At 45.3% G+C, this 10,701-nt stretch overlaps 1 pseudogene; it reads left to right on the top strand.

Annotated features, from left to right (window-relative positions):
* The first annotated feature begins 6,738 nt into the window (after positions 1-6,738).
* On the top strand, positions 6,739-8,185 carry LOC146346550 (mas-related G-protein coupled receptor member H-like; annotated as a pseudogene).
* Positions 8,186-10,701: the final 2,516 nt, after the last annotated feature.

Below are 10,701 nucleotides of genomic sequence, written 5' to 3'. Positions count from 1 at the left end.
CTTATCCCCCCGCCAAGCCGCACAACCCATTCGGGGGGCCTCAGGCGTCACCTGTCACCATAAGGTGCCTCTGCATGCACACCATCCCTACTCCCTTTCCAGTTTTGCCCGTCCTAGCCACCAAGTGGAATGTGACCAATGATATAGACTAAATTCCCTTACAGGACACACTCAACCCGCATAACAGTGTGACATAGGCAAAAAAGACTCACAGTCTTAGGCCAATCAGACTGTGAGCCAAAAAATTCCTACATGGCTCCCAAAGGGGCAACCGGCAACAACCCACACTGCTAAGGGGAGGGTGAGAGGGAGCTGCGTCGCGCCAAAGAGCTGAGATAAGGAGGGGGGTTGAGTTTAAGACAACTCGGCCTGCTCCTCCCCGACTGGTGGTGCGACTGGGGTGCACCAATCAGAGGCCCATACGTCTTATCACCCCACCAGCCCTCAATGCCCCCCCCTTTCAGCCAGACAAGCTGGTGCCGGGTAGGGCATTTGCGAGCGGAGATGGGTCAAAGAAGACGCAGACAACAAGGTTGGATTGAAAATTGGGCCACATTTTATTGAAATATTTGCAAAGGGGTAACTAGGACGGGCATCTAACTGTGTCAGCAGCTAGCTGACACTTCATGGGCGAAAACACAGACAAAGGGTGCCTGGAGTCTGGCGGGGCAGGAAACATCCGTGCCCAGCCTTGCAAAGCCCTTCTAATTCAGAAATCTGAGGTGGAGTCCTCTACCCCTCGCACTTTGGCCCAGAAGGCCAAAGAGGAGAGCTTCCCCGAAATGGTCCTAGCAGATAGTCCCTTGTTATGCAGATGTACGCAAAATTGTAACAAGTGGTCCACAGGTAAGGGCCACACATCCTGCAACTGAAGCCCGCACCTGAAGGCGCCAAACTACCTACCTGCTCTCTCGTAGGCAGCTCTAGTGCTGGGAGCTATAGAATTCAGGATAGCGTGTTCGACTTGAGAGCGCCAATCTCCCACAGTTCGTCTGGTATGGGGTCTGGCAGTGGACGGGCCCACGGAGCCAACGCACGGAACCTGTCGATCTGGTTTCATGACAAAGCATCGGCTACAGGGTTCCCCAGACCCGGCACATGGCGGGCACGGAACCATATGTTGTGGCGTAGGCATTGGAGGGTAACTAACTCCATGACCCTTTGGTTTCTAGAGGATAATGTATTAATGACATGCACTACAGCCAAGTTGTTGCACCAAAAAAGGGCGACAGAGTTGGCCATCAAGTCTGCCCAAATATGTACAGCCACATAAATGGGGAAGAATTCCAGAAAGGTGAGGTCCCGACAGATACCGCCGGCAGCCCAGGTCTCCGGCCACTGGCCCAGGCATCACCAGTCTCACCAAATTAGCCCAAAACCAAAGGTGCCAGCCGCGTCCAAATGGATCTGCATGTCGGCTCGTAGAAGTAATTCGCGTCTCCAAAAGGAGATGCCATTAAAGTCCCTCAGGAATTTAAGCCATACCCGCAGGTCCATTCGCATAGCAGAGGTGACTCTGGTGTGATGATGCGGGAGTTGAAGACCCCGCATTGCCCAGCAGAGCCATCGCAGGAATGCGCGGCCGGGGGCAACCACCCTACAAGCGAAGTTCAGATGGCCAACGACTTCCTGTAGTGCTCTAAGGGAGACTTTACGAAGGTGCAAGATGGACTGGAGCTTATTTTTAAGTACCAGCAATTTATCATGAGGGAGACGAGAACACTGTGCGTGGGTATCGAGCTCGATCCCCAAGAACGTCAAAGTAACAGCTGGGCCCTCTGTCTTCTCGTGTGCCAAAGGGACACCCAAGTCTGAGGAAAGGGATATGAATGCCCTAATCAGGTCAGAGCATTGACTGCTGTCCCCGGGTCCAGCAAACACGAAGTCATCCAAATAATGGACCACATCGCCGCAACCCGTCTTGTCCCATATGGCCCATTCCAGAAAGGTACTAAATGTTTCAAACATGGAGCAAGAGATGGAGCATCCCATAGGGAGGGCGCGGTCGATGTAAACTTTGTTCTGGAAGGAAAATCCCAGCAAATCAAAATCCAGAGGATTGATAGGCAAAATGCGAAAAGCGGATTTAATATCACACTTGCCCATCAATGCCCTGCGGCCCAGAGCTCTTATCATGGCTACTGCAGTGTCAAAGGATGTATAACGCACGGAACATAGGTAATCTGGAATTTCATCATTAACCGACTGGCCCTTGGGGAAAGAGAGGTCATGAATTAACCTGAATTCACTGGGCAATTTCTTGGGTATAATTCCCAAAGGGGAAATCCTCAGGTTGGGTAGCAGGGATGAGGAAAAGGGGCCGATGACCCGACCTGACTGAACTTCTTTGTTAATCTTATCTTGCACCAAGCGCCGCATGCTAAGAACAGACCGATGGTTACTGGTCAAATACGGCCTGCACAGGCCCGTAAAGGGGATCCTGAAACCCAATGTAAAGCCCCGTTCCAAGTATATCGCTGCCCGCCGATTTGGGCAACGACCTAGAAGTTGAAGGAGTGGAACAATCTTAATTGGGCTGGGGCCCTTTAGGAGGGGGAGGATGCCCAACGCCCTGTTTTCTGCCACCCCGGCCATCCTTTGGGGGACCTCTCCAACCTCTGGCTCTCGGGGAAGAGGAGCAGGAGTCTTGACCACCACAAAGGGAACACTCATGCCGGAAGCAGCATGGGTTATGGGAGCAGGAACCTTTGGAGTTGAACTCCCAGCACAGCCAGCGGTGTTGAACCCCTGGACCCGCAATAGTCTTGGTGGCTATTGCGGGCGACAGCTTGGCCAGGATGTGGCCGCTGTCGGACCTGTCGCCGAAGCCTGGCCTAGAAGGGGTCATGAATTGGAGCCAAAGGTCCTGGTCCTTCTAGGAGTGCTCGAAAGTCACTTACCTCGTCTCACAGCTTGCTTCGCAGTGGGGGGGAGGCGCTTCTCTTCTCCCCCCAAAATTCAGGCCGGGGGGGGCGCCTCGCCTCGCCCAGCCAAAATTCAGGCTGGGGAGGAGGCGCCTCGCCTCGCCCGGCTGTGAAATAAAAAGTTAAAAAAAAAACGCTCCCGTGATAGGCTACGTGACGATTAACGTAGCATATCACGGCTAGATCTGCAAAGTCAGCCATGACAGGCTACGTTAATCGTCACATAGCCCATCACGGGTGACTTAAAAAAAAAAAAGCACGTACGCAAATGGCAGCCCCCATAGGGAGCCGCCATTCGCGTTCCTTATTTGGTCGCTGTAGTCTATGTAAATCTTTACGTAGACTACGGTGAAAATAAGGGCAATGAAAATAGCGTGTGTGTTTTTTTTACTTTTCTTGGAATGGCGGCGGCGGCAGCCCCTGTCGAAGCCCTGCCGAACCGCCGCTGCGACCCGCCACCAGGAGCGACATTCGGGAAAGGTAAGTCCCATCCCGGGGGGGGTGCAGGGGGCGGGGGGGTGTGGAGAATTTCTCCCCGAAACTACTTCGGGGGGCCGAATATGTTGGCACTTGGCCCCCCGAAGTTTCGGCGAGAAATTCTCTGACACCCCTAGGTCCTTCAGATCCCAGTGCATGGAGGGATCGATGGTGGCCCTCCTTCGGAACGCCTCATCGTAAGCCAGCCATGCGCTCCCCTCATATTCGGAGTAAGCCCTGAATATGTTGAGGTACTTGGTGAGAACCCAAGCCCTCTCAGGGAACCTCTGTTGGAGGATGCCAGTGTAAATTAAAAAGCCTGGCAACCAGTTCGCCCAGGTGCGAGGCACTTTGCGAGTTCTGCTCCGCTCAGGATCCTGGTCACGGGATCTTTGTTGCTGGGTTTGGGCTCATGAAAGAGCAGGGCAAAGACATCGATAAATTCACCCTGCAATATCTTTTCTCTAGTGGCAATGGTTAAGTGAAAACCAATAGGGGAGGACGTAGCACCAGTGGGCATAGATCCACGACTCAGGTTGGCGCATGGGTCAATTGAGGACAACTGTGGGGCTAGCAGGGAAGGAGGTAGGGAAGCTAGGGGGTCACTAACCGAACTGGCAGGCCCTTGCCAAACCCATTTTAGTTTGCTGATTCCCAAGATGTCGATGTTCAATCTTGCCATCTCATGTTTGATCACCTCCAGCTTACCTTGATTCATTGATCTTACATTCTAGGTTCCTAAACAATATTGTTCTTTACAGCATCGGACTTTCTTTTCACCGTTGAGTACTTAGCCCTTAAAGGTCTGGATTTGAATCTTTGTGTATTCAACCCTGCTGGTTATGACCCATAAAGTCCTATATGGGTTGGGACCAGACTACCTTCTCCCATACAAGCATGCCCAGTTCTTAACATCTTTTTTGAGAGGCCCTTCTTTTGAGACCACCATCTTCAGAGGTGCGTGTGGTAGTGACCCATGATAGGGCCTTTTTCATGGCTGCTTCCAGGCTGTGGATCTCCCTCCCAAGGGAGGCTAGGCTTGCTCCCTCTCTGCTGCCCTTCCACCAGCAGACAATAGGCACTTTATTTAAAAAGGTCTTTCGCATATAACTGGGTAGGTTGGGTCGGGTGCTGTTTTTAATTCCCCCTACCCCCTTAATTGTTATGGGTTTGTTTGTTTGTATTTTAATGTATGGTTTTATTGTTTTAATCAATTTGAATGGATTTTGTAAATGCCCTGAATATCATTTTTTGTCAGAAAAGGCGAGGTATGAATAAAATCAGTCAATCAATCAAAATTTTTATGGTGCTGAAGTAAGCATGCCACCAAATTATTTTTTCCTGACAGACTCCTCATGTAGAACAGTCACATGGTGGGCAAGAACACCATAGCCCTCTCCATGCTGGGAGGAGCTGTGCCTACTGAATATGGCTGAAGCAAATACATTAGATTCTTTTTTTCAGTTCATGTTATATCACATTTTACAAAACTTTGCCAAGTTATTCCTATTTAGGAGAGAAGAAACTTGAGACTAGTCTACGCTTTTCCCCTACTTAAGCCAAGACCCAGCAATGAAAGAATTTCATCATATCCTAGGCCTTTGGATGTGTAGCTTCCAGGCTTTTTGCTTTCAGCTGAGCGTCTTAAAGAGACTTAAAGTGCAATCCCAGGCATGCTTAGATGGGGAAAAAAAACTCCTACAAGGCTGGCTGGGGAATGCTGGGAATTATAGGACTTTTTGTCCATCTAAACATGCCTAGGATTGTGCCCTTAGTCTCCTTCAGTACTCTGTGTCCTGGCTTCTTCTGATCTCTCAAGCAACCTTCTTGGCTTCACCAACAACAATATTTTCCCTCCTTGCCAGCTTGAAGAATACACTGTTTTAACTCCCCCTCCCAACCTAATGGCCAATAAGAAGGAAAGTAGAGTTCTATTTCTATTCTATTAAGTTCTGCTCCTTATAAATACTAGATTTTTTTATCCCACTCTTAAGTTTCAAATTCCTGAGCTAACACTGTGAACCTGCTCTCCAGAATAGTCTCTAAACAGAATTCAACCTTTCAACGACTTAGATCAAAACACAGAATGGCTGAAGAGAATCATTCCTTCCTATGAACAACATGGAGAGTGCATGGCATATCTAAATTACTTCTGCATTACTGATGATATTCAAGACTTTCAAGCTTTGTAACAGACCTTAACAAAAGAGATTGTTCCAATTATCTCTGTTTTTTTTTTTAAAAAAAAATGCAAATTGAGATTTCTTGATGGGTAACATAAAATAGAAGTGAGACCACATCAAGAGTGCTTTTTGGCACTCACTGACATATCTTTAAGAAGGCTGGTTCAACGCACCTGTTCCTCCTGAATCTTCTTGAATGTGTCTCTCTCACACACTTTGTTTTAGTTTCTCAGGTTTTTAGCTATGTGCAGATGTGCTTTGGTAACATAGAGGGGTGGAAATATGCAAATGAAGGGACTTTAACACTCTGGAAAACTGTGCAGGCCTTAAGTACAATTTATTTATTTATTTATTTATTTGATGGCATCTAGGACATGCGCACTGATGAACTACATTCAGTGAACAAATTCCAGCAATAGAGAACTTGGATTAGTTCCATACTGACCTCTGTTTAGATATATAGTGGTAAAACCCTTTCATTTCAAATTAAAAGATCGTAAAAAAAAGGAAAAAAAGTCAACTTCTTAGCTGCTTAGCGATATTGGCTGAAATAATTTCCCTGTCTTTTGGTTCAATTTTGTTTAGATATCTTCACAAAGAAGTCTCTTATGAAAATCAATGCCTCCAGTTTGGGGATCCCATCCCCCCTCTTGTCAGTGGTGTGGCAAACATTTGGTAAGTTCATTATGCTATTAAATAATTCTTTGGGGAGGTATAAGCCAGCTATCCAATACTCTGAAAAACACACCCACCTTCTGCTTGGCATGGCAGGAGTCGTAACTGTAGTGGGTGGGCATAAGTTAACCCTATCATCTCCATGTTAGAAGACTGTAAAAAAGAAAAGTCAGCATCTTGACTGCTAAGTGATATTTAACGAAATAATTTCCTTGTCTTTGGGTTGCAGTTTTGTTGAGATATCACAACAATGTTTGATATTCAAAACAATGATGTGGTAGGCATTTGGAAAGTACATTGTATTATTAAGCAATTTTATTAGAGGAATAGGCAAGATATCCAAGAATTTCATAAAATTCTGGAAGAAGACAGCCATCTCCTGCTTTGCACTGCGGGAGTAGTACCCGTAGTGGATGGATTTAAGTTAACTCGTTACACACTTAACCAGATAACAACTTGCATTTATAGTGCTGATCAAGATGGTAGTGGAAATTAGAGAGGTATTTTGTTTTGTTTTTTAATGCATGTCCTGAGGCATCAACTGGAGACCAGCCTATTTGAACTTCGAGGCTTAGGGGAAGCGACAAAATATTGAGCCTGACTGTGATGCTTGAGACCTGACTGTGTCGCTTGAGACCTGACTGTGTCACCCACTAAACAGTTGTCGATTACATCTGTTCAATTTGTAATTGACTGCATGTGTTTGTTTTGAATATGATGTGTAAAAGTGTACTAAGCGAAGTGAAGCCAATGAAAAAGTGTTTTGAAAAACATGCAAAGCTTTTCAGCTTTGAGACTTGCTGCCTCAAAGCAGAGCTGAAAATTAATACTCACCCCCTCTCTCTTATATCAGCCTGTTCCCTTCAAAATCCGTGCAAATTGTGCGTCTGTGCGCGCTGTGTATGCTTCCAAAAAAAAAAAAATTATCTGGCTTCGTAATAGGAACTGTTTCCCCTTGATTTATTTCCCGTAACAGGCGTGTGTATCTCTCAAGAAACAGACTGTTTGTCCAAAAATAAATGGGAGTTCTGGAATTGGACATCCAATTAAAATCACAAATGGGCTACCATTTGATAAATTATCACAAAATATTATCAACAGCTTCACTATCATTATCTGCCTTTTGGGGCTTGTGGGAAATGGAAGTGTCATTTGGCTTCTTGGCTTCTGCATTAAGAGGAATCCTATCACCACCTATATCCTGAGCCTCTCCATAGCTGATTCTGGTGTCCTCATCTCTCTCATTACTACTGCTATATTTGTGATTGTAATAAGTGTGTATAAGAGAAGTTATGTTCTCTCCCTATTCTTTTTATTATTTTTTGAACGATTTTTCTTCACATATTCTACTGCTCAATTCTCCTGTCCGCCATCAGCATTGCCAGGTGTGTGGCTGTCCACTTCCCACTGTGGCATCGATGCCACATTTATCCGCTATTGTGTGTGCTCTGATATGGATCCTCTCCTTCCCGCTCTCTGGAATTCATTTCACTCTTGAAATGACTGAGAGGAAATGCCCTCCTATTACTTCAGCTTATTGAGAATGCTCTGCTTTGCACTCCAGTCATGGTCGCCTCCACTCTGACCTTATTCACCCATGTCTGCTGTAAACCAAATCAACGCCAGCAGGGAAAGCTTGTCACAGCCATCTTTCTTGCACTCCTCTTCTTCCTCCTTTTTGCTTTTCCAGTGAATGCTTTCTATGTAATTCACTCTTGTTATGCTCCCCATCACAGTCTAATTGTAACTGGTTTTGCCTGTGCCTCTCTGATCAGTAGCATCAACCCACTAATTTATTTCTTAGTTGAGAGGAGACAGAGGAAGGGTCAGGCCAGGGTGTCCCTCAAGGCTGCACTCCAGAGGGTTTTCAAGGATGACCAAGACTGTGTGGAAGAGCAGGAGGCCAGAACTGAAACATTATTATGAAGGCCCTTTATGCGCCTAAGACAGTAATAGCCAACTGTGATGAAACGGTATATTGTTCTATGGTTTAATTGTCTATTATAATGTCTGTTTGCATGGTTGATGTGTTATAACATCTCTTGTCTCTTTAAGGTTTTGGTAAGTAGGTGGAAAGGGGGAATTGGAACGCTCAGAATTTAGATACTGTCTCCTGACTAGCTGTGGGGTTTTACTTTGGGGAGAGAGGGAGAATTAGGGATGTATGAAAGTCACTTACCTTTCCGTGGATTATGTTGATGGTGGGGCGAGGCGTTCCATCCCTCCACCCGGAATCCTCGACGGGGGGGAGGCGATCCATTCCTCCCCCCCGGAATCCTCCATGGCCAGCTGTGCTCCGCGGCAGCTCCATGGAGCAGCCAGCCAGCCAGGCCCAGCCCAGGCCAGAGCCATCCGCAGCCAGATTTCCGGCCGCGGAGGGCTGTGGGGGGGGGGGGAACCGTACACGCAAATGGCGACGGCTACAGCCGCCGCCATTTGCGTTCCTTATTTTTGGCTGTCTTAATCTACGTAAATATTTATGTAGACTATGATGGCGAAAATAAAGGGGAATGCAAATAGCGTGGCGGGCGCTATTTGCATCCCTTTTTGATTCACCATTTAAGGTGAATATTTACATAGAATATTTAAATATTTACGTAGGCTAAAATGGCGAATCAAAAACAGAGGCAAATAGCACCCACTACACTATTTGCATTCCCCTTTATTTTCACCATCATAGTCTACGTAAATATTTACGTAGATTAAGACGGCCAAAAATAAGGAACGCAAATGGTGGCGGCCGTAGCCGCCGCCATTTGCGTATGCAGTTGTTGTTTGTTTCCCCCCCAGCCATGATAGGCTACGTAAATCTTTACGTAGCCTACCACGTCTTGTAAAAAAAAAAAACCCACAAGACTGCAAATGGCGGCGGCGGCAGCCAGTCGGAAGACCAGCCGCCGCAGCTGCCGCCGCCCGGAAGATCCGCCCCAGGTAAGTCTTGTCCCAGGGGGGATCCGCGGGGGGGGTGGCAGGCCGTTCCGCCACAGATTTTTGGGGGCCGAATGCACTGGCATTCAGCCTCACAGAGATCCATGGCAGAATTCTCTGCCATCCCTAGGGAGAATAATTGGAGCTGGGTTTGTCTTGAGTGGATAGATAGGGTTTGGTGGCTTGAAGGTTTGGAAGGACTCTGGGCTCTAGCATGGGGGTGAATATCTTCCCCGGGAGGTGGAGGGAGGTTTAATTATTATTTTAAAGACTATTATTACATTGGGTAGAGTAGGCAAGGATTTAATAAAAATATGAAACAACAATTCCTTACCACATGTTACACTAGCTTGAAACATCTTATCCTTTGTAAATAAAGCTTTTTTATTTTATTTTTTTAATACAGACAACATTATTCTCGGTCTTGTTATTAACAGGGAAAAAGTTTGATGATAATAAAAATGTAAAAACCTAGAGTCACAATATCCACAGAGAGAGAGAGAGAGAGAGAGAGAAACTGAAGCTTCTCTCCTAGCAAAGAGGAGAGTGGTGGCAACGACAGTTTTAAAGATTTGTAAAATAAAATAGGTTTTCTCAGCAGTAGGAGAAAAACTGAGAAAATCCTCTGTGGAAGATTTTGAGGTTATTATGGTTGTATCCCTTTTTCACACACTTGCTCTGTGGTTTTCCCTAAAGGAAAAGGTTGAGGGAATATAAATGTATTAAGAATTTTAGAGTGAGAATTTGTACCTGAACCTGTGGAGGTAATAATCACAAGAGGAGAAAGAGTGGATATGCCACACCAACTCCAATATTATACTTTAGTTAAATGATAAATCATAATTTGATTTTGTAAAATAATAATAATAATAATTTCATGAGCAACATCCAAAACTGATGTAAATTACAAAAGGAAAAAAAATGCAGTTTGTGAAAAGATATTGTTATACAGTATTTAAAATTTCTCCATATTCACAATATTTCCCCTTTCCTAATTTACATCAGTTTGGGGTGCTTATGAAATTACTTATGAAATTCTTTAAAAAAATAACACATTAAATAAAAATGATGAACTTTGCATACCATTTCATAAGTTTTTGTATTCCAATATATCAAAAAAGCTTTCAAATGTCCAATACTAAAGATTGTTTCTTCTGATATACTTTTGAGATGTGTAAGCATTATCACTATTACCATTTGCCATGAAATTCTTAACCGGTTTCCCACTCTTGCTTTTTCTAATACTTTGCAACAAAAATGCATTCTGAATTTAACAGATTATTGCCAAGGCACTGTTGATCTCTTCTTTCCAATTGCTCACATTATCTTAATATTATGGGCTGTGGTTTCAGTGGGAAACCTGCCTGTACAATTTCTTTCATTATTTTTACCATAGATTTACAAGATGCAGTGATGTACTTCAAATACCCAAATATTTTAAATATGTTTAAAACTAGGGATGTCAGAGAATTTCGCCACGGGTCTTGGTGAGGCCGAATGCCAGTGCATTCGGC

The sequence above is a fragment of the Heloderma suspectum genome, chromosome 4 (genome assembly GCF_057233095.1).
Source record: "Heloderma suspectum isolate Gila_16-S chromosome 4, 16-S_ref, whole genome shotgun sequence".
Lineage (NCBI taxonomy): Eukaryota > Metazoa > Chordata > Lepidosauria > Squamata > Helodermatidae > Heloderma > Heloderma suspectum.
Note: the sequence above shows the minus strand (reverse complement) of the source record. Positions and strands in the feature narration are given on the sequence as shown.